This window comes from Alosa pseudoharengus, unplaced genomic scaffold (assembly GCF_046254945.1).
Source record: "Alosa pseudoharengus isolate Yale_2024_CS ecotype anadromous, Long Island Sound unplaced genomic scaffold, YU_APseudo_1.1 YU_APseudo_1.1_scf_1, whole genome shotgun sequence".
Lineage (NCBI taxonomy): Eukaryota > Metazoa > Chordata > Actinopteri > Clupeiformes > Clupeidae > Alosa > Alosa pseudoharengus.
Genome location: NW_027468564.1, coordinates 12,229,575 through 12,255,126, shown reverse-complemented (window position 1 = coordinate 12,255,126; position 25,552 = coordinate 12,229,575). Strand labels below are relative to the sequence as shown.

The window sequence follows — 25,552 nt, the reverse complement described above, 5'->3', positions numbered from 1 at the left end:
ATGTCCTGAAAATATCGCTTCTCGTGATGACTTATGGAATGCCTCTTGTACAATCAGAAATTAAACTGAAATTAAACTGCTACTGGAAGCAACTGGAATCCATGCATTTACATGGAATTATTTTTCAGATTCCAAAAATAGTTCCGTGGAAATGCATGGATTCCAGTTGCTACTACTGGAAGCAACTGTAATCCATGCAATTCCACAGAATTATTTTTGGAACCTGATCCCTTATCATACCTGTTCATTCTACTCGGCGCTCGACTTATCGTGACTAAATTCAAGATGGCGGCGAACGGTAAACTTCCTGAAGGTACTGTCTGTATAAATCGTCTTGTAAATAAACTACCAGTGCTTTTTCAAAGTTCTCAATGTCTCGTTTTAAATGTCAGGACCCTCGGAAGTCTACCAATGAAGGGTGGAGCTACTTTGAGCCTCGTAAATGGTGTAAAACAGTGATTTATTTGCATGGCTAGCCGATGCCCAAGGCTCCCCCATTGAAAAACTGTTGGTAGCATCGGCTAACTAGCGCCAGATTTCGGAGTGCAGGGGTGAGATGAGCTATGAGACAAAAGTTCACACTCTGTATCATGTTTCAAGGCACTTTAGGTCAATATCACACCGAACTTCAACCGGACCTAACTGTCTTTATTGACTTGTCTTTTTTTTAAACAGACGAGGACCTGAGGAGAGTTATAAAGAGTCACAAAGCCAGTCTGAAGAGGAGGTTTGAGAACATATCTGAAGACATCATCAAACCAAGAGCTAAGACACTCCTCAATAAAATCTACACAGAGCTCTACATCACAGAGGGAGAGAGTGAAGGGGTGAATAAGGATCATGAGGTTTGGCAGGTAGAGTCAGCATCCAGATCTCAACCCACAGAAGACACACCAATCAACTGCAATGACATCTTCAAGCCCTTACCTGGACAGGAGAAGCACATCAGAACTGTGAAGACCAAAGGTGTTGCTGGCATTGGAAAAACAGTCTCAGTGCAAAAGTTCATTCTTGATTGGACAGATGGGGTAGCCAATCAGGATGTAGATTTTATGTTTCCCATTTCTTTCCGTGAGCTTAATTTAGTCAGGGATGATCAGTACAGTCTTCACAGGCTCCTGCTTGACTTCCACCCTGAGCTGAAGGAGCTTAATGATTGTGAGGGATACAAAGACTGTCAGGTTGTGTTCATCTTTGATGGTTTGAATGAGAGTCGGTTGACTCTGAATCTGGAACAAAACAGTAAGTTGTCTGATGTGAATCAAACATCATCAGTGGATGTTCTAATGACGAGCCTCATTCAGGGAACTCTGCTTCCCTCTGCACTCATCTGGATAACTTCACGACCAGCAGCAGCCAGTCAGATTCCTGCTCAGTACATTGACCAGGTAACAGAAGTACGAGGATTCAATGACCCACAGAAAGAAGAGTACTTCAGGAAGAAAATCAATGATGTGAGTCAGGCCAACAGAATCATCTCACACATTACGGCATCCAGAAGTCTCCACATCATGTGCCACATTCCAGTGTTCTGTTGGATTGTAGCTACTGTACTTCAGCAGATGTTGGAAAAGGAGAACATCAAAGACATTCCTAAAACACTGACTGAGATGTTCATACACTTCTTGCTCATCCAAACCACCAAGAAGGATCAGAAATATCAGAGTGGAACTAAAGCAAATCAAGAGAAACTTCTGAAATCTCAGAAAAAACTACTGCTGAAGCTGGCAGAACTGGCTTTCAAGAATCTAGAGAATGGCAACCTCATGTTTTATGAGGAAGACCTGAGAGAGTGTGGCATTGATGTCAGTGAAGCCTCAGTGTACTCTGGCATGTGCACTGAGATCTTCAAGACAGAATCTGTGTTTCACCAGAGGAAGGTCTACTGCTTTGTGCATCTTAGTGTCCAGGAGTTTCTGGCTGCTGTGTTTGTGTTTCACTCGTATTTGGCTAAGAACCTTGAAGCTCTGAAATCCCTCATCACTGATGAGCAGAGAGATGAACTCAATCCATCACTTTTATCTTCTCTTCAGTCAGTATTAGGATTAAAAACTGAAGACAACTTACATGTTTTACTTAAGAGTGCAGTTGATAAGGCTTTGGATAGCCAGAACGGACACCTGGATCTATTCCTTCGCTTCCTTATGGGCATTTCTCTGGAGAGCAATCACAGACTTCTGCAAGGTCTACTGAACCAGACACACAACAGCTCATATAGCATCAAGGAAATATGTCAGTACATGAAGAAGCTCAACAGAGAAGGTCCCTCTCCTGAACAATGCATCAATCTTTTCCACTGCTTATTTGAAATGAATGATGATTCCATACACAAAGAAATTCAGGCATACTTGTCATCACCAAAGAACATCACACAGAAGTTGTCTCCTGCCCACTGTTCAGCACTGGCCCACATGCTTCTGATGTCTGAGAAGGTGCTGGATGAGTTTGACCTGAAGAAATACAACACATCAGATGAGGGACGCAGGAGACTGCTCCCAGCTGTGAGGTGCTCCAGAAATGGACGGTGAGTTTCTGATGGGGAGACTGATAACAATAGTGACTAAATATAATGTTGAAGTCACTACTGTTTGGAATGTGCTATTTCTTTAGAATTGAGAATACAACTGCAATTCGAAACATTCGATTACGATTTGGTTAGAGTTTAATGCACTAATGTAAGTTTAATAGTATTGCTGGTTGCATCCCTGGAAGTCATAAAAAGTTGGGGTTGTCAATGTAATGGGATCCTTTCCAGACTGACCTGCAGAGTAAATAAAAATTTGCTAACACTAGTTACTCTGGGTTCACCCAGGCTAGTCTAGTACTGCTCTAGGCCAGGGCCGGTCTTATGATATTCTGGGCCAGAACTCACATCTTCCTAATAAAACCAAGACAGTTAAATGTCAAAGATTGGCCATTGTAAGTTTGTTGATGGGGATGGAGTTCGCTAAATATTTTAGAAAGGAAACATGAGTGTATGCTACGCAGAGCAAAGACAAATTTGAATATGCTTCATATCAAGTAGAAGGCTAAAGTAAAACTTGGATGCTAAGCCTGTATTCTTCGGGCAAATTAATCCCACTGATCCCTTTAGTTTTAGGCTTATGTGTATTGATGTTGCCAAGCTTGTTCGTTGCCTTATCGGTGTTGCACTATCTTTTAAAATAAATGTTCTATGAGTGAAATATATTGCCGTTGCTCTTAGTTCTTTAGGATTTAAGTTTTCTGTTTAAGGTGACAATTCGGCTTGTAGATTATTTCTCCCTCTTTTAAATTGGAGTGAGCGTGGAGCGATTTCACTGGAGCGGGAGGATTTTTAAGTGGAGCGGGGAGCAAAATTGAGTGGAGCATGCCGGATGTGAATTTGAGTAGCGGAGGAGCGGCCGAGTGAACAGCCACCTGAGCGAGGAGCGGGATATTCGCACCGCTCAGCTCCGCTCACTAGCTCTGATTCCAACTCAGGAAAAAAATTGCAGGTCCAGGACACTGTCATTATATAGTCAGCATCTTCACATATGGTAATTGTATTTAGCAGACGTTTCAGCTAAACTCCAATAACTTGACTATTAGGCTACTTTACTATGAAAATGCAAACAGAACCGTCAATGACGTTTGTCACACATTCTTTATTATTCCTGTATAACAAATTGCATTGTATCACTGGCAGTCAGAGGCTTTCTGTTGGAGAATCCTCCATCACCGTGTCACCAACACCGACTTGTATGCCCCATAGACAGTAATGCTTCGACCATGCTGCCTGTTTACGTAAACATGGAATCAGTTCCAGAGTGGGGCATGGCCAACAGCAGCTCATTCACATTTAAGGCAACAGGCCCCAGAAACAGCCTATTCTGAAAGGGACTGAAACTGGCAAGAATGGAGCTGCTGATAATGTGTAATCTGAGGGGAATTTTTTGCAAACAGCTTCAGGGACATGTTTTGTGACACCCATAGGTCTATTTTGACTTGGTGAAAAAGAAGTATAATATGGGACATTTAATGATCTGTGTACTGCCATTGCAGGCGAAATATCTCTTGAGTAGCCTATGTTGATTTATTGGGGCACCTTAAACAATATCCTTTTCATTTATCAATTCTGTAATGTTTTATCTTTTCTCATGTTGTTATATAGACTTGCTGATTGCAAACTCTCAGAGAATTCCTGTGGAATTGTGGCTACTGTTCTACAGTCACCAAACTCCCTGATAGAGCTGGACCTGAGTCACAATGACCTGAGAGATTCTGGCGTTCAGCTTCTCTCTAAGGGACTTTCTAGTAATAACTGCAAACTACAGACATTAAGGTTGGTGTTAAACATGTCTTTGTAAAGAATAATTATTATGAATATGCGGCACAGTCATAAAGGTTATGGTTCCGTTCCGTTCAGTTCATCTTTATTTGCCATTTTGCCCAGGTACAAGTACAAGTGCATTGGAAATCTTGTGCAGGGCCCGGTTTCCCGATAACGATGGATACACAAATTTACGAGGGTTTTATACGAATCATCTTAAGATCGTTCGTTTGTTTTTTCTGACTATTTCCCGGACATGCTCGTAGCTTGAACGCTAGCCCACTGCTCTTAAGATGCTCTTAAGGGGAGCTGTCCACGTTAATAGTTCTGAAATATCCTCTAAGTTGATGGTGATGTCAGGTGACTGCATGTCACAGGTAGGCCTATCGTTTAAACTTCAGATCTACAGTACACATTAATTCACATCATTACGAAAATAGGAATATCAAAGTATATAAAATAGGAATAGCAAAGTATAGGAATACTTTGACATCTGCATGTAAGCATCCCAAGTAGGCTATATACCACACACAGATATAAATAATTGTAATTATTTAAGATTAGATTGTTGCACCATTTTTATGTTTGTTGGAAGACATATGAACATATTAGGCTTAGGCTATAGGTTATTCGGTACATCGGTCATGCCAGTTCTTTGCTACTTGTAAGAGTCCTGTGTGTGCTGCCTGTGCAATAATGTTTTGGGGTGTCACTTAAGAAGACATTTGAAGATAAGAAAGAGGTCGAGTAAGAAAGTGGAGAAATGTGTAGGTTTAAATAACATATCTTAGATTTTGACGCAGCACAGATTAAACCACATGTTCCTTTCTCTACCTTTACCTCATAGGCCTAATAAAAGATAACCTACACTTAGACAAAGATGATGGCAAACTATTCTGTCAACGTCTTGTGTCATATTCTAACTTAATTGCATTTTTGTCTGCTTTTAATGACATTATTATCACCATTAAATGTATGCTATTTTGTACGCTAAAAAAATGATTCATCACAAGTAAATACAATAAAAAATGGGAACATAAGTTGGATAATTGTTACATTAATTGTTACATTAATACCGTATTTTCCGGACTATAAGTCGCACTTTTTTTCATAGTTTGGCTGGTCCTGCGACTTATAGTCAGGTGCGACTTATATATGAAAAAAAATATATAATTGAACATGTTTTATATTACATTATTTTATCTGTTCACCTGTTGTTATGTAGACTTGCTGAATGCAAACTCTCAGAGAAGTCCTGTGGAATTGTGGCTACTGTTCTACAGTCACCAAACTCCCTGATAGAGCTGGACCTGAGTCACAATGACCTGAGAGATTCTGGAGTTCAGCTTCTCTCTAATGGACTGTCTAGTTCTAACTGCAAATTACAGACATTAAGGTTGGTGTTAAACATGTCTTTGTAAAGGATTATTTTTATGACTAAGCAGCAATCATAAAGGTTGTGGTTCTGTTATGGTTTTGTTATGGTTGATATTATTAAATATTATTTCAGTTCAGTTACAGACTGAATCATGAAGGTTTACTGTGGCATAGTTTTATATTATTTAATCTTTCTCTCTCTGTCTCTGTCCCTCTCTCTCTCCGTGGGTGGGTGTGTGTTGTGTAAATGTTCCGTTCAGTTCAGTTTATCTTTATTTGCCATTTTACCCAGGTACAAGTACAAGTATATTGGAAATCTTGTGCAGGTCTCACAGTCACGTGTGTGTGTGTGTGTGTGTGTGTGTGTGTGTGTGTGTGTGTGTGTGTGTGTGTGTGTGTGTGTGTGTGTGTGTGTATGTGTGTGTGTATATGTGTGTGTATGTGTGTGTGCGTGTGTGTGTGTGTGTGTGTGTGTTGGTTTAAGCATAGTGTGCATGGGAATGATCTACCATTACTCATGATTATGTTGATTCATCTTGGCACTGTTTATTCCTTCCATTTATCCATCTCTGTAATATTTTATCTGTTCTCATGTTGTTATGCAGACTTGCTGACTGTAAACTCTCAGAGAAGTCCTGTGGAATTGTGGCTGCTGTTCTACAGTCACCAAACTCTCTGATAGAGCTGGATCTGAGTCAGAATGACCTGAGAGATTCTGGAGTTCAGCTTCTCGCTAAGGGACTGTCTAAACTCCAGACATTAAGGTTGGTGTAAGGCCAGGCAGACTGCAGATATAAAGGTTCCCTTTATACTATATTGTCATAAAGTTACTCATTTGGAATTTTACATATGCCTTAACATTAGGCAGATTAATATATGTTGTGCGTTATTCAACATGAAAACGGCAATTTGTATATTAATTAAATAATAGTATTACTTGTTTAGAGGTAACGTATCTGTCAGCAAATCAAAATGCAGCATAATAAAAATCAACACCAGTTAGATAGTGAGGGAACTACAGTTTTACACTTGTGTCATTCTTTCAGCATTTAACTATTTAGTCAATTTGATTTATAGTAACCTTGCGTAATATATTGAAGTTCGACATAATTCTGTCAAATGTTGTTGCAGATTTGCTGACTGTAAACTCACAGACAAGTCCTGTGGAATTGTGGCTACTGTTCTACAGTCACCAAAGTCCCTGATAGAGCTGGATCTGAGTCAGAATGACCTGGGAGATTCTGGAGTTCAGCTTCTTTCTAAGGGACTGTCTAGTCCCCACTGTAAACTGCAGAAATTAAGGTTGGTCCTTTTAAACATGTTTGGATAGCGTAGCCTACGATACCGCGACTGCATAAGACTACAGAAAGAATACAAACAACCCGATTTCCGTTTCCGGCGGCAGAGTAATACCGTACCTCACAGCACATAGTTGCACAAAAACTATGATAAAACCTGTTGGAAAGCATCTTTTGCAGCGATTTTTGTGTGAGCATATCAGTGAATACCCCTGACCACTCGGTGAGTTTCACGTCTTTGTAAACAAAAGTTTAATGCGTTTTAGGAAGGATTGTTCCAGTGCACCTAGGCAGCCATTGTGGAGGTGGGGGGGGGGGGGGGGGGCGCTACCACAGAAACCGAAAACTCTCAGACCAGCAGTATATGTCCAAATTTCAATCTTAACTGTTCTATTTAATCAGAAACAATCTGAAAACAGGGCTTTAAGTGTAAAATACCGAACCTGTCCTTTAATTTCACGTATAGAGCGCCAAAACATTGCACATGTCTCATGGCGCTTTACACAGTGTTAAACTACAGTTTTACAATGTTATCATTCTTTATTGAAGTTCGACATAATTCTGTCAAATGTTGTTGCAGATTTGCTGACTGTAAACTCACAGAGAAGTCCTGTGGAATTGTGGCTACTGTTCTACAGTCACCAAACTCCCTGATGAAGTTGGATCTGAGTCACAATGACCTGGGAAATTCTGGAGTTCAGCTTCTCGCTAAGGGACTTTCTAGTCCCCACTGTAAACTGCAGACATTAAGGTTGGTCCATTTCCTGATATTTTTTATATTTGTTTACTTAACTGTTGTTGTTGTTGTTCGCTATAGTGATAGGGAAACAATAATATATGCAAGTCGATCAGCCCTTCATAGCATTAACGCTAAATGTGCCAGTCTTTGCTTAACCCTTTAGGCGCCAGAGGTTTTTTTTTTCGAAACGTTCGATTTTGAATTCAAATTTTGAGTTCGATTTTCGATCTTAAATTCAAAAGGCTATATCTTAAAAGTGATAAGAGATAGAGACTTTCTGTAAATTAAGCAATATTAAGGATGACCCAAAGTTTATGTAGGGATTACATTTTCCCATCTAATTCGCATATTATGACGTCATGTGGTGGTGGCCATCTTGGATTATAGAATTTTCATGAAAAGTCACATGTTTGAATGATAAAATGCAGCACTTCTTTCCCCCCAAAATGTCCCTCACCTTCTGTATGCTATATTGCACAATACTGAATGCTCAGGTAAATAGTTCAGGGCAATAGATAGTAAATCAACAGTGTAAATCATTACTAATAAATGGCTGACAAAAAAAAGAAGAATTTATGTATCAGGCCTAATGGCTCCTCTGCCCCGTGTCACACCGCCTCTGCTCCTGCTGCGAGCAGCACGGCCAGATCTGCCTCGCGAGCACGCAGAGTAAAGAGAATTTGCACAGCTCGGACTAGGCCTACTGTCATTCTCATTGCGACTCCCCACCCTGCCTCTACGTTGCCCCTAACTGTCCTATGAGCACTTCGACTTCGTCTAACATACCCAGTGGCATTAGACAAAGGCTCCACCACGTTACTGTCGCCACGATTGCGGAGAGGCACACGGTCAGAAGACAGAAGCTAGCGCTACATGGACATTACTTCCAGCCTCGTTCGCCACACCACTAACACGCCTGCTGGGTCATTCCGTGTCAAATCACCCAGTGGCTGACAGGTCACCCTCTTCAAAAAAATCTGAAAAAAGTTGTTTGTAGACCAAACCTATGCATACATCTTAAATATACTGCTCAAAACAATTAAGGGAACACTTCTGAGCACAAGTCAAACTTTTGAGGCGAGTGTTTTATTTTGCAAGAACTGTCAGACATTTTGTGAATGTAGTTTGAGAATGGAGAAAAGGGTGGAAGGTTTAAAAAAATGTGTTTTTACAATTGTGGAAAAAAAAATTGAGCAGTATATATGTGACATATATAAAAACGGCCAATTTTGCTATATTTTGAAATATATTTGACATGTATGTGTATATATGTGACTTATATGTGTGAGGCCTATCACGTAGCCTAGGCTACTACACCACTGAGAACACGGGCGGCTTCCCAACACGTCGTGTCAACGGAAACACTATTTTCTTCCAGTTTTCTTCCAGTTGTAATGCCCAGGGTTAGGCTATAAAACTCATTACGTTGAAGCATCATTTAAACTGTTTACTACCAATGCTGACAAACTTACCAGTAGTAGGCCTATGTTCTTGATGCATCATGATCGACTCACTGCAGAAATGTTCAACTGCGTTTTCAGAAAATGCAGACGACTACTCAGTTTCAGTTTCGTTAGGGGAGGTGACGTGACGCAAAATATCCAAAAAAATTTCATGATTTATCAGGGAGAGGGGGATAGTGAATGAAGAGTTAAAAGAAAATGTGACGATGACATCAATAGTCACACAGCCTACATTCCGTTCTAAAGATTTTTCCTGAAATTGCACAAACCCTTTTTGATAGTCAGAATAACTGTCTGAAGAACTGACACAGAATATTGTCTGTCTTATGTTTGTCTGTGGACTTAAATTGGTAAAATATGTCTTGTCTCCACCGTGGGATAGTGAGAAACGTAATTTCGATCTCTTTGTATGTCTGGAACATGTGAAGAAATTGACAATAAAGCTGACTTTGACTTTGACTTTGATATTGTTTTTTTTTTCTGCCAGTTACAATCCTCTCTCAACTGACCACATGTTTAACACTCTAGGCTACTTATTTTACCTTAGAAAACAGCTGAGGCCTAGCAACACTCTAGGCTACTTATTTTACCTTAGAAAACATAGCTGAGGCCTAGCAACAGCTGTTTTGAAGTTGTGTAAAAGTCGATCAATAGTAGATCTGAACAGGTCAGAATTTAAGTGGAAGTAAAAATATCGTCATGGTCTGTGCCAAGCTACCTCTGTGTGTGTGTGTGTGTGTGTGTGTGTCTGTCTAGGTCCAGGTGAGAGAAAGAGGAGTCAGAAATTGAGTCAGAACTACACTTTTCCCAGTAAGACTCGGAGAGAAAATGAATTTCAAGATTTATTTCACAAAGAACTTTACAAAGTAAAGTCTAACACTTACATAATTAAAAGTCTTTGGGGTAGGCCTCCACATCGGTCCAGGTCTTGGAACATCTAGACACCGCAGATCTATGCCTGATAATAGCTGGAGCATCTAGACACCGCAGATCTATGGCGTAGGCCCCCCCATCGGTCCTTGGGGCATCTAGACACAGCAGATCTATGCCTGATAATAACTGGCAGGGGTGGGAAAAAATTAGATGAGTGAAATACCCACCACGCAAGCTACAATAGGAACAACCTCTGTGCAGTGCTGGCCCAAGCATTTATAGGGCCCCCAGCTCCCACCGAAAAAGACAGATTCAGAATTTTAACTTGGCTTTAAAAATGAGTTTTGAAATCATATAATAATTAAACATATGGCTGTCAAAGTTGCTCTGGAGTCAGTGTAGTCCCTTGTAATAGAATTGACATACTGTATGTAAGTCATTTTGGATGACAAGTGTCTACTAAATGAATACATGTAAATGTTCTCTTTCTGAGGTGCCCAGTGGATCATAATCTGTCCATTATGCCAAGGGGTATAAATACCAATTCTTCTAATTTGTTGCTTTAACAATAGGCTATTAAGTGCATGGATTTCTTTGCATAATATATGGTAAGAAAATGTAGGGAGTTATTTATAATTTGACCGGGATTATTTCACTTCCCTATCCCAGAACCCCCACTTTTAAAAAGTCTGATACGGCCCTGTGTACATGTGTGTGTACATGTGTGTGTACACGCACACGCACACACACACACGCACACACACACACGAGCTTGTGAATAAGAATGTGGGGTATCACAGCATGTGGTGAGTTATACAGTAGGCGCTCTGCCAAAAGTTCTTGTGGGCAAGTCCCTCCACTCGGCGGCCATATTGCAACGCATTTTGAGCACTTATTGGGCATCTTCTCGACCCTTTGAGTGCTGTGTCTTCATTAGAAAGCCTCTGACCGTGGCGCCTAGAGGATTAACACAACATTTAGCTAGTGCAGAATTGATATGACATTACATACCTCACCCACTGCCATCGTATTGTTATAGTATTTACAGATAAGCCAATACCAGTCAACAAGGTAAATATTGGCTGATACCGATGTTAGGCCAATATACTGTATATTGATCATTACACCCCTACAGTTTAGCTACATCATACCTTGCACTACAGCATAGTCAAATCTTTCAGGTGTGTGTGTGTGTGTGTGTGTGTGTGATTTCTGCACTGTTGGTGAAAGGTCTCTTGATTTTTATGTATTTATCGGGGCACTGTGTAAACAGTATATCTTCCATTTATTCATGTTATCTTTTGTTGTGTTCTTATGCAGGCTTGCTGACTGTAAGCTCACGGAAAACGTGTGTGAGATTGTAGCTTCAGTTCTACAGTCACCAAACTCCCTGCTACAGCTGGACGTGGGTCACAATGACCTGGGGGATTCTGGAGTTCAGCTCCTCTCTAAGGCACTGTCCAGTTCCAACAGCATACTGCAGATATTAAGGTTGGAATAAGGCCTTGCATGCATTTCCTGATATTTTGTTTATTTGTTTGTTTAATTAGGCAAATATTGTCTGATACTGATGTTAGGCCAATATGTCATTCATTACTTCCCTACAACTTAGCCACATTACACATTGCACTATATCTTTTTAAAACCCAGATTTGTGTGTGTGTTTGTGTGTGTGTGTGTGTGTGTGTGTGTGTGATTACAGGAGAATAATGTCTCCTGTCTGAAATCAGAGTTGATCAAAAATAGAGAATTTTATTTCAATAAATAATCATTCGGATTATTGCCACACACCAGATCCGTGGTGTGTGTGTTGCGTCACAGCTGTGGCACGGTTAGTGAGAGTGTGTCCACACCTAGCAGACGATGGGGAGTAAATGCTATTGGAGTTGGTGTCTCTGTCTATGTCTGTGTAAGAAGGATAGGCAAAGCATCCATGACAGAGATGCGTTGATGCTTTTTACCTGATATGGAACCTGACCGGGAATGGTAAACTCAAACCAAACCCAAACTCAAAGTAAAGGAATTGACAGATAAGAACAGTAGAAATGTAATTACAAATGTAAATAAACTATAATCCCTGTCATTATCGTTATAAGCAACACTTGTCACAACCACAATTGTGCATGCGCTCAGTTGGGCGCCCGCACAATCACACACAAACATGCTTACCCAGCTGAGGATGATGGGAGATCACACCCCTGCTCTAGCACATCATTGTCTTCATCTTCATCCAGAAGTTACCTATCCTACATGTCCATGCATTCGTGGTCCTTGGGGTCATGTTTGCCAGTTACCTGGAGCTCATCAGCAGTCGGCTGCTTCCACCCCAGTTGTGCATACTTCTCTCCCTTCATCTAAAATAACGAGAGCAAAAAACACAATCCTGATAGTGATAGGTTGTTTAGTTTTTATTATACATCACTTCCACATAATCTTTATCTTCACCAACCATGACTCTCTTTTCACTAAAAGTATTGTCACTGGAGGACTCAGATTGCTTGGAGAGGTCATTTTAGTCTCAGAGCTCTCTACTAAGTGCCATTTTATGGTCTTGGCAAGACCATAATATACCAGCTACAAGCAGCAAACATTGATTCATGAGGAAGGAGATATGACAAAATATCTAAACAGTGTTTGCATATAACGTACAATACACACATTATATCATTATATTACTATTAGGCTACTGTTTCTAACCATCATACATTATAATTTTGTTCTTGTATATAGGCCTATAGCCTACACATAATATTAGATTAGCCTACTATTACTGTTTCTATCCTTGTTCTCCTATCCTTTCCTCTCTTTCTTATCTGGCACGAGAGATACAGTCAGTTTGTCACACTCACGTCACTCTTGGAATACATTCATACTGCAGCGCAGCCATTAAAGTTAGTTCAGTTCAACATTAAACCACAGGGAGTAACGTTAGGCTACAGCTCTGCAGTGCTTCGTTTGGCTGTAAAGACTTTAAAACAATTCTTGAATCCTTTCGCCAGGTAGGCATCTGATATATGTTTCCTTTCCTTTCAGTACATCTTATGTTAATCAATTATACTAGAATGAGTTAACGTTATTTGGAAAATCTGGGAAAGGACGTTGGAGCTAACAGCTCAACATTTCGGGTAACGTTGACGTTATTATATTGTTATTAACGTTATGCTATCCGACCGTCTAGCTAACTACACCGGTGTTAACTCTAAATACTGATGAGAAATGTCTTCAATAAATTGCCTTTGTAATGGATGTAACTCGTAAATGAGTTTAAGAGTATTTTTGTAATGGCAGTATACAGTTAGCAGCTAGCTTCTGTGAATGTTGTCCGTTTCACATAAGAAAGTAACCTAAAGTAGTTCAACAAGAGACCCCAGCGAGTAGGCTAACGTTAATCAATAGTTCTACTGTGTCTCATTTTGCTGTTAAGACTTTTCCTAAAGTCTTGAATATTCTCCCCAGGCTTTGAGGAGTTGTATCAGAGGGTAGCTAACATTAGATCTGCTGTTTTTAAGCGTGGTGCCCAACGGCCGTCCTGCTTTGCTTGAGTCTGTGGGGATCCAACGGCTGCTATCGCCAACGGCTTGTGTCTGCGTGTCTGCGGCTCGAGCCCCTACAGCTCAATCGAACTCCTGATTCAAATTTTGCGAACGTTTGTGTTTTTTTCTTAACAGTTACATTTGAACGATTTGGTGTTAACATGAATTGCATATTACCTTCGTCAAGCCCACGTCCAACTCCACTGTATGTTCGCGAAGACTTTGCGAGTGTGAAACTAAATAGATAGCTGCAGCGATAATATGTAGGGAGAATTTATACTATAAGTCAATTATTTGACCAGCTGCCGACCCAAGTATGGAGACTGTAGCGATCTGATCTGATAATTATGTGTTCTCATGCAGGCTTGCTGGTTGTAAACTCACAGATAAATCTTGTGAGATTGCGGCTTCAGTTCTGCAGTCACCAAACTCCTTGCAGCAGCTGGACTTAAGTGACAATGACCTGGGGGATTCTGGAGTCCAGCTTCTCTCTAAGGGACTGTCCAGTTCCAACTGCAAAATACACACATTAAGGTTGGTGCAGACATTAATTTCTTATACCATTGTTCAGGTGTCATTCTAATTTTGAACTTATCTGTGAGTTTTAAAATGAGTGAACTGATCCAATCTCTGTCATAAGTTTATAATGAAGCAATATGGCACAAGTGAGAGTGGCGTTGGTAGCACATATCGCCATGGCTTTTATTCGGCCTCATGCTGCAGGTAATCACAGCCATGGCAATATCTGCTACCAACTCCACTCTGATTCATGCCATATTACTTTCATGCAACAGTTCTACTACCAACTAGTCGATTTGAAAGACGCCAAATTGCTTTTAATATCATCTATTTACTTTTTTCCCCATTCATCTTTCACATGGCAAATATTTCCAATCCTCCAATAGTTCCAATAGTTCAAACACAACTCTTCACTGGAGAGTAATTTGCAGAGCCTAATCGCTTGTCCATATGGCATATGCTGAATTGAACATTCACCCTACTCTATTTACTCCATTTTCTCACTCAGTTGCTGTCAAATGTGATGTTATGAAATTGCTGCTCTCTTGCTGTTAATGAATGGAATGTTTACATTGCACAATTCAGAGCAAAGAGCAGAGTGTTTGAGCGGGGATGTCCTGAGATATCACCACTCAAGGAATGTCTCTTGTCCAATAATACATAGTTTTACCAGACCTATCTGTTGTAAAATAAACACATTACTTCAGATTCAAAGAATGTCACCAGTTGCATGCAGGAAAGAACAATGAAAAGGACAATCTCTCTCTTTCTCTCTCTCTCTCTCTCTCTCTCTCTCTCTCAGGCTCTCTGATTGTCTCATCTCAGAGAAGGGTTGTGGTTTTCTGGCTTCTGCTCTGACTTCAATGTTCTCTCACCTAAAAGAGTTGGATCTCAGCTACAATCATCCTGGAGTATCAGGACTGAAGCTGTTATCTGCTAGACTGGAGGATCCTGTCTGTAAACTGGATATACTGAGGTATGTTCGGAAAGAAACCCCAGTGTTGCACATCTAGATGTTGTCTCCATACCGAGTGTAGTGCCCTATTTTCAAATGTGTATTGTAATAGCTGTATCTCTTTGATGCAGCATGCAATAATGCAAATATTTAGAGGCGCGTTCATATTCACAAACATAGTCGAATGTTTAGGAACCTTTGCAAAAAGTTTTCTGTTTGTTTGTAACTGTTCAGATTCCAGGCTGGGAGATTAACAGAAAGACAGGGAGGTGAGCAGAAGGACAAGGAGCTGTTTATCCCCGGGAGACAAGAAATACTATTTTCTGATTGTCTGACAGGGGAGCTATTAATTCTGTATATCGGGACACTTATGAAGTAGATCAAATTTCACCAAGTTAAATATTCATTAGGCCTATTATCACTGTCAGTAACCAAAGAAAGTAGTACAACAAACAGTCATTAGTTCAGGGTTCACAACAAGTGGCCTATGGTCCACAGGTGGGCCGTGAAGGTGTTGCTGGTGGTCCCTGATCTTGCATTAAATAATGGAGTTTCACTGTTGGAAAGTGCATTTGTTATTCAGAGGTCCCTGATCTTGCATTAAATAATGGAGTTTCACTGTTGGAAAGTGCATTTGTTATTCAGAGGTCCCTGATCATGCATTAAATAATGGAGTTTCACTGTTGGAAAGTGCATTTGTTATTCAGAGGGAGTCCTCAGGTTGCTCACTGACAGGATAGACAGTGTCGGGGGTTTTTACTTCATTATTGTCTTCTTCTGAGAACTAAAGGAGCCTTGAGGCGTCACCTTGGGACAAGTGGATGCCTTTGTATGCGATGAAGACAGCTGGAAAGAGAGTTACATCATTACTTTATATCAGGGGAAACATATACGGCAGCAGACTATTTTCAGTAGGATAATAAATCACCTTACATTTCATAGGTGGCACAAACAGAAAAACAGCAGTGTTGACATCTGTCAAATGGAACATGTGTGTGACAATTTGCTTTTCTTACAGAACTGACCATGCTTCTGTAAGCAGAGCACGACCACGTTTGCTGAGATGTAAGTTTTTATTGTTTATTCAGTATTTGTGATCATTCACATATTTTAGCATGGTATGCGTGTGTGTGTACAGTATGGGTGTGTGTATGTTTTTTGTTAATGTTGACATTGTGTGTGTGTGTATGTGTGTGTGAATGTGTGAGAGAGAGAGAGAGGTATGTGTTTGTGTGTGTGTGTGCCTGTGTCTGTGTGTGTGCACGCTGGTAGGGTAGTGGTGTGTGTGTTTTTTGTTTATGTTGACTGTGTGTGTGTGTGTGTGTGAGTGTGAGTGTGAGTGTGAGTGTGTGTGTGTGTGTGTGTGTGCGCTGGTAGGGTAGTGGTGTGTGTGTGTCTGTGTGTGTGTGTGTGTGTGTGTGTGTGCGTGCGCTGGTAGGGTGGTGGTGTGTGTGTGTATACTTGTAGGGTAGTGCTCTGTGTGTGTGTGTGTGCTGGTAGGGTAGTGGTGTGTGTGTGTGTGTGTTGGTAGGGTAGTGGTGTGTGTGTGTGTGCTGGTAGGGTAGTGGAGTGTGTGTGCGTGTGTGTGTGTGTGTGTGCTGGTAGGGTAGTAGTGTGTGTGTGTTTGTACCTGTGTGTGTGTGTATGTGTGTGTACGCTGGTCGGGTAGTAGTGTGTTTGTGTGCCTGTGTGTGTGTGATGGTAGGGTAGTAGTGTGTGTGTGTGTGTGCTGGTAGGGTAGTGGTGTGTGTGTGTGTGTGTGTGTGTGTGTGTGTGTGCTGGTAGGGTAGTGGTGTGTTTGTGTGTCTGTGTGTGTGTGCTGGTAGGGTAGTAGTGTGTGTGTGTGCTGGTAGGGTAGTGGTGTGTGTGTGTGCTGGTTGGGTAGTTTTGTGTGTGTGTGTGTGCTGGTAGGGTAGTGGTGTGTTTGTGTGCCTGTGTGTGTGTGCTGGTAGGGTAGTGGCATTGAATGTGTGTACAGTATGGGTGTGTTTTTTTGTTTTTGTTTGTGTTGACATGGTGTGTGCGTGTGTGTGTGTGTGTGTGTGTGTGTGTGTGTGTGTTCTCCATATTCTGATGAGGATGTTCTCTCTGTATTGTGTGTGTGTGTGTGTGTGTGTGTGTGTGTGTGTGTGTGTGTGTGTGTGTGTGTGTGTGTGTGTATGTGTATGTGTGTGTTGATTTGGTGTGTGTGTGTGTGTGTTCTCCATATTCTGATGAGGTTGCTCTCTCTCTCTCTCTGGTAGGGTAGTGGTGTGTGTGTGTTTGTGTGTGTGCTGGTAGGGTAGTGGTGTGTGTGTGTGTGTGTTGGTAGGGTAGTGGTGTGTGTGTGTGTGTCCGTGTGTGTGTCTGTGTGTGTGCGTGTGTGTTGGTAGGGTAGTGGTGTGTGTGTGTGTATGTGTGTGCTGGTAGGGTAGTGGTGTGTGTGTGTGTGTGTGCTGGTAGGGTAGTGGTGTGTGTGTGTGTTGGTAGGGTAGTGGTGTGTGTGTGTGTGTGCTGGTAGGGTAGTGGCGTGTGTGTGTGTGTGCTGGTAGGGTAGTGGTGTGTGTGTGTGTATACTGGTAGGGTAGTGGTGTGTGTGTGTGTGTACTGGTAGGGTAGTGGTGTGTGTGTGTGTGCTGGTAGGGTAGTGGTGTGTGTGTGTGTGTGTGTGTTGGTAGGGTAATGGTGTGTGGGTGTGTGTGCTGGTAGGGTAGTGGTGTGTGTGTGTTTGTGCTGGTAGGGTGGTGGTGTGTGTGTGTACTGGTAGGATAGTGGTGTGTGTGTGTGTGCGCGCTGGTAGGGTAGTGGTGTGTGTGTGCGTGTGTTGGTAGGGTAGTGGTGTGTGTGAAGAGGGGTTTAGTAGATTAAGTGGCAAGGGCTGCATAAGAAAGGTGGGGGTGGATTGGGATTGGGGGGGGGCACCAACAAGGAGCACCCAAGAGCAACAGGGGCAAGGAAAAACTCCCTTACCAAGGAAGAAACCTTGGGCAGATCCACGGCTCAAGGGGCTAACCCAACTGCCAGGGGTCTTGGTGTGTGTGTTGGGGGGATGACAAGGGAGATGGGATAGTGTGCTGTGTATGTGGGGAGAGGGCAGTGTGCAATATGTGTGTTCGAGAAGCTTCCTCATGAGACAATGTGCTGTGTATTTGGGGGGGGGGGGGGGCAGTGTGCTGTAAGTATGTTGGGGATGTGTGTTGGAGAAGCTTCCTGATGTAATAATGTGCTGTGTATGTAGGGGAGAGGGGGGGGGGGGCAGTGTACTGCAAGTATAGTGAAGGGACTTACTATTGCAAGCAGAGTACTGTATGTATGATGTATGTGAGTGATGACAGTGAAGATGTGTGTGTGGGCGGGAGGGGAGTGGAGCAGTGACTGTGTGTGTGTGTGTGTGTAGTGTGTGTGTGGGTAGGTGGGGGCAGTGTGCTGTAAGTATGTAGAGGATGTGTGTTGAAGAAGATCCTGAAGACAATGTGCTGTGTATGTAGGGAGGGGGGGGGGGGGGGCAGTGTGCAGCAAGTATGTAGAGGAGGCTTACTGTAGCAAGCAGTGTGCTGTATGTATGTGAGGTGATGACAGTGATGATGTACTGTAAGTGTGTGTGTTTTTTGTGTGTGTGTTGGGGATGGGGGTGGTGTGTGTGTGTGCGCGCTGGTAGGGTAGTGGTGTGTGTGTGTGTGCTGGTAGGGTAGTGGTGTGTGTGTGTGTGTGTGTGTGTACTGGTAGGGTAGTGGTGTGTGTGTGTGTGCTGGTAGAGTAGTGGTGTGTGTGTGTGTGTGTTGGTAGTTTAGTGGTGTGTGTGTGTGTGCTGGTAGGGTAGTGGTGTGTGTGTGTGTGTAAGGAGGGTAGTGGTGTGTGTGCGTTTGTTTGTTTGTGCTGACATGGTGTGTGTTTGTGTTGACGTGGGTTTGTGCCTGTGTGTGTGTGTGTATGTGTATTTCTGTGTGTGTGTGTGTGTTGTCATGTTCTCTCGTCTGCTGATGCCTGTATGTGTGTTTGTGTTGTTTTGGTATGTGTGTGTGTGTGTGTGTGTGTGTTCTCATGTTCTCTCCTCTCCACTTGTCTGCAGATGCCTGTGATCTCACACTGGACCCAAACACAGCAAACATAAATCTCTCTCTCTCTGAGGGGAACAGAAAGGTGACATGTGTGAGTAAGAAGCAGCCGTATCCTGAACACCCAGAGAGATTTGACTCCTGTGATCAGGTGTTGTGTAGAGAGGGTCTGACTGGACACTGCTACTGGGAGGCTGATTGGAGTATTGATGGAGATGAGATATCTGTGGCCTATAAAAGCATCAAGAGGAAAGGGGGTGGTGCTGACGTCACAATGGGACGGAATGCCAAGTCCTGGAGTCTGGACTGCCGTCCTGACAGTTACTATGCCTGCCACAATAGTAAACACACTGACATACCTGCCCCCTCCTCCGGCTCCAGAACAGTAGGAGTTTACCTGGACTGGCCGGCCGGCACTCTGTCCTTCTACAGCGTCTCCACTGATACACTCACCCACCTGCACACGTTCCACTCCACATTCACTGAGCCCCTCTATCCGGGGTTTTATGTTTGGACTGGCTCCTCAGTGTCCCTGTGCAAGATCACATGAGCTCCTCCAACAGGTACACCCACCCTTTCTCTCTACCCTCAGTCTTTACTCCCCCTTCCAGTATCTTCCTCCATCCCTCTCTATTTCTCTCTCTCCATGTGTGTGTGTGTGTGTTTGTGTGTGTGTGGTTTGTATAACACTGTTGTCTATTTAACCAACTGCCAAAATTCAGACTTAAATTCATCAAGTCAAGACACTGCACAACATTCCGCAGTAACCACGTAACCGTAGCAACATCCATTGTGATGCTTGATCTGTGGCCCTGGCAGTTGAGCAGGGCTTGTTACTATGGCATTAGCTCCAGCTTTAGCCCAGACTGTATAAAGAACTGCACCAGTCACACACACACTCCTGTTCATACACATGTGTAATGTATGTATGTACATTCAATTATGTACTGCTATTTTGATGAAACTGAACTAATGCTGATATTGATTTCTTCATATTTGTGTTGTTCTTTAAATGAATGTGTGGATTATGAGAATGTTTCAGCAACATCGATATGATGTATTCTGTTTTCCCTAAAAGTTTAGTTATTCGCTGAATTTATTTGAAAATGATTAGCTGATCTGAGGTGTCAGTGTTTCTTCATGTGTTGACATAGAACTATAAAACAGGCTTGTTTAGCTTTTTCTGAAAATATGTAAATAAAATGTGTTTCTGACTTTAAAAATGTCTAAATAAAGATTTGTAAAGGAAATGTGATGAACATGTTGTCATTGTCTTTGTTTCATTGATTTCTGTGACATAACAAAATTGAGTATGTGATTTCTTTTTTTTCTTCAAACTTCATTTTTCTGTAGTTGGACATGGTACAGTATGTCATCTTCCCATTCAGTGCAACACTGCACCAGGTCAGTGCATTGCAGAAGTATAATAACTAAGGTCACAATGTCATACTGTAGCCTGCAGGTAGATGAGTGAGGGCAGATGTAAGTTTGTCTCCAGAGAGACTCTTCAGGCATTCAGCTGTTTGAATGAAATGTGTTTGTTTCAGGTTTATATGTAAACCTCATTTAATGAACTGATCTGAAGCCTTCAAATGGCTGCACACTTGTGCTGCAAGCCTCCTCCAACTTATCTGGTCTGAAAGCACACGGCCGCATAGGGGATATGACTCCTTGGGGTCAGTATTGCTGGGGATAACAGTGCTCCTGCAGCAGGGAGCTGGAGAGGCCACTTAGGGGATATGACTCCTTGGGGTCAGTACTGCTGGAGGCCATTTAGGGGATATGACTCCTTGGGGTCAGTATTGCTGGGGATATGACTCCTTGGGGTCAGTATTGCTGGGGATAACAGTGCTCCTGCTGCAGGGAGCTGGAGAGGCCACTTAGGGGATATGACTCCTTGGGGTCAGTACTGCTGGGGATAACAGTGCTCCTGCTGCAGGGAGCTGGAGAGGCCTAGTACGCCTTCCTCTGGGCCCAGTGCTGCAAACACATAGTCAGTTCACAGAAGGAGATCAAATACAGTTCAGGGGCCTCATTACAGAAAAATATCCTAACTGCTTGTCCTATCTTAACTTACAGAGCCCCGGATATGTCATGGGGAAAATGAAAAAATTATAATAATAAGTTGTGGCCACGAAATATTAATTTGTTCCCACGAAATAGTAGTTTGTGGCCACGAAATAGGTAGGCCTATAGGCTGTGCACTGGACAGCTGGATGAGCAAATCAAGCGCAACTCCTCAAACAGGAACAGTCGCTGTCACAGGGATATGGTAGAGTGCTATTTTAGGCTGGGAATGAAATACAAAGACATTTTGAAAAGCCTGGCATTGGAAGGATTAATTATTAGCGAGAGGCATCTCCACAGACTATTAAGAGCCAGGTCGCTGCACCGGCGTAGGTACGACTTGAACATGTCTCTCTCGTTTGTGTTTTTTTATAAGGCGGCCGTGAACATTTCCATTAAAAACATGCATCAGATAGCTGGAGGTGAATCTTCATTCCCCCCCCCCTCCTCACTCTCACTTTTTCCCCATCCTCATCTCATCTCACGCCTTCTACCCACACACCCATCACTTTTCCATTTCTTTGTTATTATTTGCATACGCCGCGCGCTGATGAAATCATATCTCGGGCACTTCTATCTTTTGTAACACGTCGCGTCGCAGAGGTGCGCTGACCCGAGGACCTGTGCCAAGATAGATGGACGGTCAGGAGCAATGCCGAGGCTGATGGAGAACCGGGACAAATAAAACACTTTTTAATGAAACGTAATTTACAAAGACATTGTAAAACACTGAAAGTTAATATTTTGTCACTAGCAACCTACATCTGTCCTCTGTCAAATACAGTTGCATTTACAGCTCTGAACAAAACCGTTCAAGAGTTATTTAAGGAGAAGTCGAACGTGTGTTATGTTTCATTCCCTCCTGGCTGGGACAAATGAAACAGCATGGGGGACGAATGAAACATACAGCTCAAATTATGTAAACTTCCCACAACTTCAACATTTGACAACATACCTAACCTAGCTAATCATTTTTATTAGTTATGCTAAATATGCTAACTAGCATGCTAACATGCTAATTATGCTAACCATTTGACTTAGTTAACTTAGCTAATCATTTTTAGCAGTTTTACTAAAAATGCTAACTAGCATGCTAACATGCTAGCATGCTAACTATGCTAACCATGTGACTTAGCTAACTTAGCTAATCATTTTTAGCAGTTTTGTTAAAAATGCTAACTAGCATGCTAACATGCTAACTATGCTAACCATGTGACTTAGCTAACTTAGCTAATCATTTTTAGCAGTTTTGCTAAAAATGCTAACTAGCATGCTAACATGCTAGCATGCTAACTATGCTAACCATGTGACTTAGCTAACTTAGCTAATCATTTTTAGCAGTTTTGCTAAAAATGCTAACTAGCATGTTAACATGCTAACTATGCTAACCATGTGACTTAGCTAACTTAGCTAATCGTTTTTAGCAGTTTTGCTAAAAATGCTAACTAGCATGCTAACTATGCTAACCAAGTTACTTAGCTAACTTAGCTAACTAGCTACAGTGGGTAGGAGTCATAGTTGATGACAAGTAACAGTTACAATGGCTGAACAGTTAAAAAGTTCAGTAGTTTAAAGGGTTAAATTGTTTAACAGTGAAATATTGTAGTGAGGACTTTTATTTTGAAACAGTTTATGGCAGAGGAAGCAGTTGAACAGGATGTGTAGTCTTAATAAGGCCAGTTTGTATGCTTAAAGCCTGAGACTGGCAGTTGATCCAGGTGGCCCGAACACCTGCCATAGGATTCTAATTGCTTAACGGCCGTATTGTGATGTCATAATCATAATGTTAAGTCAATGGGGAAATGTTGATAGTTTTTAATTAATAGTTTAAAAAGTATAAAAGTTACAAAGTTGAAAAATACAAAGCTCACATGTCCTAAGTAAGACCTACGTAACATAGTTTGAATGAAGTTTCTACGTTAAACGGTTGAAGCTGCATTAAGTGCGTTAGAAGAAGAATAATAACTAGAAAAGCATTTCCTGAAGGAAATACAGTGCATGAAAATGCAAAAAATATGATGTAAAATATCATACAGAGTAAAAACAAACTATATTGGTTGCTAGGTAGATGAGGTTTAATATAGTTGGAGTGACTGAACAGTTAAATAGGTGGATAGTTTATATGGTTAAATGATTTGCTTGGTAGATAAGGTTTAATATAGTTGGAATGATTGAACGGTTAAATAGGTGGATAATACTTAACTTAGTTAACTTAGCTAATGTTTTAATTTTTAGTAGTTATGCTAACTAGCATGTTAGCAATGTTAACATGCTAACTATGTTAACCATGTGACTTAGCTAACTTTGCTAAAAAAATTTAACAGTTATGCTAACTATGCTAACTAGCATGTTAACATGCTAGCATGCTAACTATGCTAACCATGTGACTTAGCTAACTTAATTAATCATTTTCAGCAGTTTTGCTAAAAATGCTAACTAGCATGCTAACATGTTAGCATGCTAACTATGCTAACCATGTGACTTAGCTAACTTAGCTAATCATTTTTAGCAGTTTTGCTAAAAATGCTAACTAGCATGCTAACATGCTAGCATGCTAACTATGTTAACCATGTGACTTAGCTAACTTAGCTAATCATTTTTAGTAGTTTTGCTTAAAATGCTAACTAGCATGCTAACATGCTAGCATGCTAACTATGCTAACCATGTGACTTAGCTAACTTAGCTAATCATTTTTAGCAGTTTTGCTAAAAATGCTAACTAGCATGCTAACATGCTAGCATGCTAACTATGCTAGCCAAGTTACTTAGCTAACTTAGCTAACTAGCTACAGTGGGTAGGAGTCATAGTTGATGACAAGTAACAGTTACAATGGCTGAACAGTTAAAAAGTTCAGTAGTTTAAAGGGTTAAATTGTTTAACAGTGAAATATTGTAGTGAGGACTTTTATTTTGAAACAGTTTTTGGCAGAGGAAGCAGTTGAACAGGATGTGTAGTTTTAATAGGGCCAGTTTGTATGCTTAAAGCCTGAAACTGGCAGTTGATCCAGGTGGCCCGAACACCTGCCATAGGATTCTAATTGCTTAACGGCCGTATTGTGATGTCATAATCATAGTGTTAAGTCAATGGGGAAATTTTGATTAGTTTTTAATTAATAGTTTAAAAAGTATAAAAGTTACAAAGATGAAAAATACATAGCAGCTTTGTCCGTTTGAATACCTACGTTACAAAGTTTGAATGAAGTTTCTAAGTTAAACTGTTCAAGAGAAATAGCGTACGGAAAAAGTGGTAAGCGGAATAATAAGAAGAAGTTGCCTAGGAAGAACAGTACAGTGCATTTTCATGCACTGTAATAATAGTCTAATATTCTGTTATAATGATTAATATTTATTTGTTATAAATGTCATAAATGTGTTAAAACACATAGCTTATAGGCCTACATTTTTAAGTTTTCACTTTATTTAACTTAGTTATTTAATTAACTTATTTAGTGAAAAAATGCTTTATGGTGTCCCTAACAGTCATGTTCATCATCTTGTCATAGGCTATAGGCAACAACTCAACAGTAGCCTACTGTTGCAGTCTGTTTTGGCAGTTATTTTGCATTTAGTATGTGCCATCCTAAGATAGGATTCCTAAGTTAGGAAATTCTTGAGTTAGGATGGTTCTGTAATGGCCAAATTCCTATCTTAAGTTAAGATAGGATTTTTTCTTAAATGCAGTTAGGAAACATGCTTCTGTAATACCAAAAATCCTAAATGCCATCCTAAACTGAGATAAGATAGGATTTCAGAGTTAGGACGTTTCTGTAATGAGGTCCCTGATGGGGAACAGTGCTACCTCATGCAGCAACCAGGGTAAGATACACCTGACAACTGTTCCATATAACTATTGCCATTCCTTGTGTAAGGCATACTACAATTCTACCACAAATGTATGTTATAATCCCTGCAAAACAGAGCTATGAAGTTGTTTAGTGGTGACAAAGCACAAATGACATAAAATAATCTCACACTCTTACTGGACTTCAATAGAACAGAATGAGCTTTGTTGTCATGGTAACAAATGTAATCTCACACTCTTACTGGACTTCAATAGAACAGAATGAGCTTTGTTGTCATGGTAACAAATGTAATCTCATACTCTTACTGGACTTCAATAGAACAGAATGAGCTTTGTTGTTATGGTAGCAAATGTACTACGGAATTGGAGCACAGCTCTGCATGGTGCCACAGCATGACACAAGAACAAAACATATAGAACACAAAACAATAAATATGTAATACATATGACTAAACAAGGATGTGGGCAGCTGTGTAGGGGCTAAAGTGCATCTATATTGCACCAGGGATGTACAGTAGTTACACGTGAGAGGTGTTGTTCAGGAAGCTCATCAGCTTGTGAAGCATCCTCCTCTCTGCCTCCACAGCCAATGAATCCAGCTG

The 25,552-nt window shown here is 41.2% G+C and overlaps 1 protein-coding gene across 1 annotated transcript in view; it reads left to right on the top strand.

The window, feature by feature from the left end:
• The window catches only part of LOC143136317 (NACHT, LRR and PYD domains-containing protein 3-like), a 286,890-nt gene that overhangs the window by 12,865 nt on the left and 248,473 nt on the right, over window positions 1-25,552 (top strand). The gene's annotated exons all lie outside the window — the stretch shown is intronic.